The following is a 9,613-nucleotide window of genomic DNA, read 5'->3' as shown; positions in this document are numbered from 1 at the left end:
GGATACAAGTATAATTAAGTTCCATATGAAGAACAAAGTCAAAATAAAGTTGCATGAAATATATGGGGACCTTAACATGATTGGGTAATGTCCCAGAAGCACCAATAAATAAGACATACAAATGGTGCAATAGCCTCAAGTTTAAACATGGAAACATTAAGAACCTTTTGTGTTCGGAAAAGGTATATAAAAAATAGATTTGTTACATCCAACTAATATATTTTTGTTACATAATTAATTGTACGCAATTTGTGTTTCCCCATAGCTAACTCTCTATTTTTCTCACATATATCAATCCTTAAATTACTACTTTGCCAAAGCTACTCATACATATTCATTCACAAAAAAATGTTCTACAATACCAATATCATGGATTATCAACATGATTTTCATCCATTTGTAAATTTTTCAAATCAAATAACAAATTTTCAAACACTTTTTGGAGTTACATTAGTCTTAATTGAGAAAGTTCATTTTTCCAATAAACATAATTGAAAATAAATATATCCCATGGAAACTTAAAATATTAAATATTAAATCAATACACAAATAGAATCCATCAAAACTATAATTTTAAAATAATTGATAATTAAAAAATGTTATTAAATTTAACCTAATTATATTATAATTAATATTATATAAATATTTTTATATTTTTTTTTTGTGAAGTTGTTTGTGTTCTCTAAAGATTACATCAGGTTTGATTTATGGTTTAAAAAACTGAACTCACGGGCATCTAAATCATCAAAATCACTCGGAGACCGCACCAAGCCTAGGCCACAACAACCCTTAACATGGTTGGTTTTTTCCCACAAAATTTTACATTCACATTATGAAATAACTTAATAGAACACACCATCACCATCTCTTCCACACCCTATAGGCAAATATTTTTATAGCTCTATTTTTTCATAATTTTCCTTAAAATAATAGATCAAATATATGATAATATCAAATAGTGATATCTAGGATATCAAATAGTGATATTTAGGATAACTATATCATTAGACCATTAGCAAAGACTTAAAATATAATGTTTATAATGTTTATATAATTAATATTAATCTTTTTAAAATATCAAAATATGCTTTAATATAGTTGAAATAAAACATTAATAAACAAACTGATATAAAATTGTATTTAATTTCCATTGAAATATATAAATACAATTTACCCTCCTTTCATGTAGGCTAAGAAATGACGAGTTAATAACGATTAAAAGATCTCCAAGCTCATAGGATAACAATTTCAAATCCATGTGTCTAGAAATAAAAATGGTTTATTTTTTATAATTTATTAATTTTACATGTGAAGAAATTGATGAGTTAATAATGATATACAGATTTTTGGCATTGGGGTATGCCTTAAAACTGATTATGTTTGGTTAACAGAGTGTTTTTCTGAAATAGGGTAAATGACCCAAGACTAAGAGGCATCTGGCATGAGCGAAAGCCTACTCCATTTTAGACCACCAATGGTGTGGTTTTCCTTGAATAGCATGATGAGTCACCCTATATTCGCGAGAGACGGTTGTCACTTCTAGTTTGACAACTAAGTTATGATAGGTTTTCCCTGAGTAAAAACAATAAAAAAATCTCTATACTCGTAATATAACAATTTCGAATCCATATGTCTAGAATGGAAAATTATATTTTTAATAATTTATTTTAAATATTAAATGTTAAGAAATTAGATTAAAATAATGTCAATTCTTTAATTATAATAATTCCATACACACACACATATATAATATTTGTTATTATAAGTTGTTTTTTTTTTTCTCTGATTTTATTTTATTATATGTATGATATGGGATTGGGACTCCTACTAATATAATCATTTATATTTTTGGATGCATTGTATACCTCTAACATACTTGTTTAGTGAGTTTTTAATCAACAATGTTGTAACAAATATTCTTGTTTAGTGAGTTTTTAATCAACAATGTTGTAACAAATATTTTAAGAATACATTTTATTGTGAGGAGAAATGTTCTACAACCTAGTATGAAAGAGAAATTGTTAAATAGTGAAGGAAATATAAATCTTTATAGTATTAAAAAAGTAAATTTTTATCATTATTTTCAATTAGTTTATTCTTATATAAATTTTTATGTAAAATTAAAGCGGAAATTGAAATATTTTATTTATATCTGACATTGATTTTCTTTGTTTACTGTATTTTTTAGTTTTTTAAATGTAAGTGTTGTTTTATTATTTATAAATGTAACATTAGGTGATAACATCTCCCTCATATTAGGTTAGGTTTTAGAACATCTCTCAAAACAATTATTGATACTCTATGATTTGTAGTTCATTTTATATTCACTTGACTTGTAACATTTAAAACAAACATATATTAATAACAAAAAATTATTTTACTATTAGTTATAAATACCATAACTTCATATTAACTTTATATAGAGAAAAACTAAATAACTTGAATAAAAAAATTAATATATTTTCACTTTCCATTATAAGATGTCTAACTTATTCCATTCTTAATATGGAGTTCATATCTAATATTTAAATATTAACAAAATTAACTCTATGTATTGTACATAACAACTAATAATTCTTAATTTCTTGTAGTTAAAACATTTTATTATTGTGTTGCTGAAAACTAGCATTGATCCAACTTAATTCCATACCCACCAAGAGACTAGAGGAATTAAGTCTCTAGAGGTGCAAGCCTTTCCTCAAGTTTTTCACTCAAAAAGAAGTTTGCATCTTAAGAGATTTGATCCCTCTCGGCTCTTGGTAGATCCGAAGTTAAGATGGATCTACGCTAATCACTAACTCTTGAGAAATATTATTATTCATTATTATTATATATTTCTTTGTTTGCTAAATTGTGTGAGTTTTGAGATGACCACATGCTTAACCGTTGGCTGGAGAAATCACAACTTAGGGGCATCTAAGACGTAAAATAGGGATCACATGCGACCTATGCCACACTAGCTCTTAACATGGATAGAATTTTCCACACAACTTTTTGAGCAGGGAACCTCCACATCATAGAATTCCTTAATACTACACACATCATCCTCTATTCTAGGTCACCTCATGGACATTATTATTATATATTTCAAATAAATAGTTAACATTATTTTAAATTCAATTTTCTAAATAATTAATTATGTTCGGATTAATTTTATTTTAAATTTTAATTATATCTATATATTAATAAATTTTAAATATAACATGCAAGATAAAGTAAGTATATATATATATATATATATATATATATATATATATTCTTTACATTTCATTAAAATATTTTAGCAATATATTTCCATAAATTTCTAATGTATTTCTAAATTTTTTAATAATATATTTTTGTTGAAAATTTACCAAACAACATATTTTATATTGTATATATATAACTGAGAATGTGGAAGATAAAAGTGAAGTTGTAAGATCAGTTAATGTACACAATTGATATAGAGCATAAAGAATTCTCATGAAAACATTTTATTGATTATCAATTTTGTTTTAATTTAATAATGTATCGTACATGGGTAGAATGTGGCCCGTAGTTAAAATGTGATTATCAGAGGGGAACTGAATTGTGGATTTCTATTAGAGCCACTTCTATTTGGTGTCGAGACCTGCCACCTGTATGCGGGATCGATTGCTACTTAGAAGAAGAGGAATCACTTTTGTTTAAGTTGTTTGCTTTATTGTCTACAGTGTTCTTCAATATTACTGAGTTTATTGTTTAAATTAATTAGCAGAAGATTGGGAAAAATTGATTGTTAGATTAAATATGCAAGAGAGCAGAATTCTTCAATATAAATCAAGAATACTACGACTAGAAACCAACCAAACTATCAATTAAGCGACAATAGTAACATAGAGAAAAAAATATTGATTAATGAATGTTACAAGAACTTTGACATTCACTTAATATATGTTAACCTACAATATTCTATAAACTCAATACATTGGCAATTTACTATACATATATCTCCTAAATAAGAAAATTATATCAATTAGTAATAATGGGATTCCATTTACAAAATAACGTAAAATTTGTCGTTTTGCAAAGATGTATCTAGTATATACAATCTTCTCTCTCTGCATGATTGAACTTATAACATATATTCTTAGTTTGTAATGTGTTGGATATGATGAGGACATTCTGACTTCTCTTATGAGTAATGATATCTTTAATTCTTTTTCCTTTAGAAATGTGCAGAAGTTGAAGGAGGTCATACATCTTTTTTTGATTATTGATTTTTCTTTCCATCATAATTAAGTAAGATCCCTCCCCCGCTTGCCACCCTTCTATTTATAAAGTTAATTAAAAATTATTATCTTTTAATATTTTCATAAATGATTATTATTACATTAAAACATAAAAAACATGTATAAGTAGCTTTACTAGTAATTTTACTTGTTTAAATGTTAAGACATTGCAACCATATATGATAAATGGAAAGTAAATTGGATTTTCTCTCTTAAACATATGATTATAACTAATAGTGGTAAATTAATATAAATTTGATCAAATGACAATTTAATTTATGCTAACATATTAATTAAAAATAGTGACAAATGCATAATATATGTGATAATTAGCAATTGTTCCTAAATGTTCGAGAAGTACATCATTATAGATGAAATGGTTGAAATGTTTAATTGCTAAAATTGGTTGTAAAATGAGAACATTGTGATCTTATAAAGGAAATATTTGTAATGTTCCCCTTATTTTTATGAATAGATGTTTGATAAATTGTGATGTATCACAAAGATAATATGTGACTTGATTTGTCATTCCAAAATTAGTGGAAGACACTATGTCATGACGAAAATAACTTTCAATGCAATATATTGTGTATCACATGCTAAAAAATATTTCGTATAGTCTTTGTCTTATGTAAATCACTTAAAAATTCACTTATTTTCCACACAATTGTTTTAAGAAAATTTTGGGTTATGTACAAGACACTAAAAGGAGTTTTGGATTCTTGTGCATTGAATCTATTTTAAACTTGAGTGTGGCCTGTAGATTCAATATTTTTTTCTCTTGTGTGCACATTGAAACTGTGTTCCTCTATGTCTTCAAAGTCTTAGTACAACATGTTACAATGGTGGAAAATTTGTTCCATGAAAATAAGTCCTTTTCGGTCCAGTTACTTTTGATGGTTGTAAACATCTTATATATCACATTAAATAAAAGTCTGATTGCATGTCACATATCCCTTTTCATAAAAAAATTATTTCATCTGACACCACAACATATCTAATACTAAAAGGTTCCCTTTCTTAAGACACTACACATTACATCATTTTTCGCATGTGACACATCACATAGTGTTGAAATTTCCTTCATCCTCACAAAGGGAATATTTATAAAAGAACTCACTAGTGATATATTGCATCCCCTCCAACCTTCTACCTTTGCAACACAATGCATTACACCATATCAAATTGCTTGGAAATTGCTTTTTGGATCTTCTATAGATTTTATTATTCTCACCATATCAATCATAAAATTTCTTTGGTTGTAACATGTCACATCACCCAAATAATACATATCACACCTAAAAGACCTTAGGCTACAATATATCACATTGTGTCAAAGATTCTATACATGTGGAGAACCAAATTTTCTCAAACTTTTCTTCATTGCAACACAATGCATATCACATCTAAAATTTCTTTGTACGTGACATATCACACCTCTCTAAATATTTCCCTTTCATGACATATTGAATTGTGGAAATTTTTGTTTCTACGTGGCACATTTATTTTTTCAATTATTTCCCTATGACATATTGCATTGATTTTAACTTTCATTTCCCATGAAAGGTTGCATCACATTGAAATTTATTATTATGTGTTAATGGTGCTCGACTCACCAACATGTCAAGGGATCTCCCCGATAAGAAGTCCCAACTAGACCTCATAATGTTTGGAGTAGGAGTCCCAGTAGTGGGTAGTAAAGAAATGCCTTAACCGTGATAGTGCGCATAGGTAAGTGTGATATGTTCGTCGAAAGCAAGTGTGTGACCTTGTAGTGAGTCAAGTGGGATGCATGGGGTTTCTATCATGTGGAGGGGAAAGGAAGTGTGTCTCTTAGAACCCTGTAATAGTACGCAACATGAAAGGAACACATGAGCTGAATGACATCACAAGTTGGAAAGAAGAATAGTCCACAATCCAAAGTGACGGGTTAAACCAATAATATGTTAGCAACAAGGTTTGTACAATTTCACACATAAAAATTCATATGTAAATGTGTAAGTTAAATAACATACATTGCTAAAGAAACTAGAATTGTGCAAATCCAATAAAAACATATGGATGAAAATGTGGTGGCTTTGTTATATATTATATTAAGCGAAAGTTCCATACATTCATACACCATTGACACCCACTAGCCCCAATAGTGGAACATTACAATCAACATTGTCTTCTCATCTAAAGAGATGCACTTTCTCTACATTTTCAAGAAGCCAAGGCTCATCAGATTACTCTCCAAGCCTTCTCTAAGTAATTCCTAGCAAAAAGATTGGCTCCCAAAAGCTTGTACTCTGAGTTTTATGGTTCCATATATAACAAAGGGTGGGGTGACCCTTGACATTCCTCTTTGACTCTTGGACTATCCTCATGAATCTTCACATTACATAATGACTCTTAGCATTCCACTAACGACACTCGAAATTTCACTTATAATGTATTTACAATAATACAATTTCCACATATACCCATGTGGAACAAAATAGGCTGGAGTGAGCCTGACAAGAAAAACAACATCACTCAGGGTCTTTAGGAAAGACCAACTCGGTAACCTCCTCATTGTGATCTTCAATGATGAACTAATACCAAGCTTGTTGTTGCACTATTGTGCCTCCGTATTTTTTTGTGATGTCCTTTTCAAAGTGAGCTCTTACCTCCATGGCTTCCGAGTATATTATTCTAAAACCTCTGTCCAACTCATCCTAAGGCATGCACAATATTTTCCTGAGTCGACATCCAACATGACTTGGTTCTTCATCATGGCCTGGGTGAGGGTTTCGATGGAAGGGATCTTTTGCATTCGCACTATGACATCCAAACTCTTAAAAAATCATGCATTGAAAGCCTCAATGCTAGTGATGAGTGGAGGGAGCTTCTCATAGTTCTGGATCAACATATGAATTCATGATTTTCCTAGCTCAACCTCTGGCTTCATCCTCTTTTGAAAGTAAAGAGGGGCTCCATTGTACCTCATTGTCCATTCTTGCACGTGAGTAATAACAGTGTGAATGTTTTTGAGAGTTTCAGCTATTTATGTGCACTACTACTGAAAGTCGTATAGATGGACAAAAACATTGTGCATGGTGACAAATCTATTATACATTGTTTGCATGGTGGCCTACAAAGTTGATTTCTCCACCACTATTATGTTCTTCATCTTTGTCATGGCGGATCCTGTAGACTGCTCTATTCTTTGCATTGCCTCTTGTAAGTTCATTTCCATCAGATCATTTTTCTATCAAGAACTTGACTGTCAAACTCGTGGCTTATGCATAAACCTTGGAAGCCTTGACCATGGCAACTAGATGTCTTCTAACATCTAGTACAATCACCCTTTCCTCTGTGTGGGTAGGTGACTTGTGATCATCTGGGAGGTGCTTTCTTCATGCCTTTACAATCCTCTGTTGTGGCTTGTTAATTTCCATATTGTACACATTTGTCTCTAGATCATCATCAAGGAGAACAACTTCTCCTTTCTCACCCAGGACTAGTTTTGATTCTATAGGTTGTAGAGACTATGGTACAACCCAGATGCTCTCGACATGATATTGGTGTCTTGGTCCTCTAGCTCATGTTCTGTCGCCATGTTTGTTACCTCCACCAAATTCTCAACATGCTGAGAAAGTTACCAAACCTTAACCTTCTCACCCTCTTCTTCATCTGCTAGCTACTCTGTTGTGTCAACCTATATCTATGTAGTTTCCTATGTCAATGTGTCTTCTCTTTGTTCATGTTCCTATTTATGCCTCTCTTCCCTTTCTCTCCTTCTAATCTCCTATTCTACTTTCAACTTCTTCTTCGTCTCCTGTAATCTTCTCTTTGTATATCCCAATATTTTCTTTTGTCTCTTATTGCACTCTACTCTCCTTTCACGTTGTCACCTCTTGGCCTCTATCTCTAAAGCTACTCTCTCAACAAGATTGTTTGCTTTGAATTTGTAGCTTTTCTCGGCCTTTACGCTCTCAAAAATCTTCCACTTACCTTTGTCTTACACCAGTTTATTGATCACTGTTATTGTTGTTGTTGCTTCTTGTGGTGCTACTTCCTCCAGCGCTACTTTCCATTCTACCACTATGCTGACAGGTTCATTAAGTATAGAGGAGTTATAGTAATATCTCTAAGGATCTTCCTTTGGCTAATGACATGCCTCGTGGATCCATGAGTAGTACACCTTCTCATAGTGATTCTTGCATATGTCATGGGGATCATACAAATTGAAACTCTTGGTGCCAAACCCAAACTTATTCATGTCTTTGGCTTCGACATATGCATCTTTCAAGGTATGAATCTTGTAAAACCCAATTTTCAAAGGAAGAGGAGGCCATGGTGCCTTCTTCCTCCTGTGCAGTCCTAGTGATAACCCTCTAGATGTGGTATGCAACCTCTTACATGAAAAACTTGTCCACAGAAAACCTCTATAGCTCATGCAGAGGATTATCCATGCCAAACATCCTAATGAAGGTGCCATAGGGTGAGGCATACCAATCTGCAATTTTAAGTAGTTCCTGTATCACTTCTTGGGACATGCAAGGTGGACCCTGATCAAATATCATCCTATACAGTGGGGCGATAAAGTGGTTAGACAACCTTGCCATGAATCCTTGGTAGATACACTCAGAGAGAAACTTGCAATAAACATTCAAAACTTCCTCTGAGGGTGTAAATATCTAACCCATGCCAAGGAACTACTACTGGGCATAGATTGCATCAAGTAGGTATGCGGACATAAATAATCTTGCTTGTCCTTCCTTAGGAAAATTATGGGCATTAGGCACATGCACTTTCTCTAATGAGCGAACATGCCTGACTAGTTGAAAGTCCTTCCTTTATTTTCCAACTAATCTAACATAACAACCCAAATCTGCGAGAATGTCTCCTTGCTATCTTGGCCATACAAGTGACATGCAAAGATGACCAGGAGTTGGTAAGCCTTCCTAAGAAAATCCGTCTTGTATACATGGTTGAGTGACATCCTAAACTTCAATGTCTCTTTTACCCAATGCTTCATGATATCTCTAGTGTTTACATTGCTATTGTGCATGAAGAACAGTGCATACATGTAGTTCACTGACTCCAACAAGTGATGCATCTGATGGTAGTTTTCCAACTTGAACGTGGCAAGTTGTGTCCCACTAGTATTGCTCAATGTCATCATATTAGGATCAGTATGTGAGACAAGTACCTACATGTAACCTTGTACAAGCCTGACTAGTGAATGTTGACATAGACTTGTCGATATTCGAGATATTACTTGAATCTACATGAAAATATGTCATTTATTCCTTGCCATGTGATCTTCATGTCCTTCTCTACAAACAATTGTGTCTGCATAGATGGGCAAGTTCATTAGCAACTGCTCAACTATA

The sequence above is a fragment of the Pinus tabuliformis genome, chromosome 1_2, assembly GCF_031772625.1.
Source record: "Pinus tabuliformis cultivar Carrire ecotype Pingquan chromosome 1_2, CPIR1, whole genome shotgun sequence".
Classification (NCBI taxonomy): Eukaryota; Viridiplantae; Streptophyta; class Pinopsida; order Pinales; family Pinaceae; genus Pinus; species Pinus tabuliformis.
The sequence above is the reverse complement of the archived record's forward strand: the minus strand, read 5'-3'. Positions refer to the sequence as shown.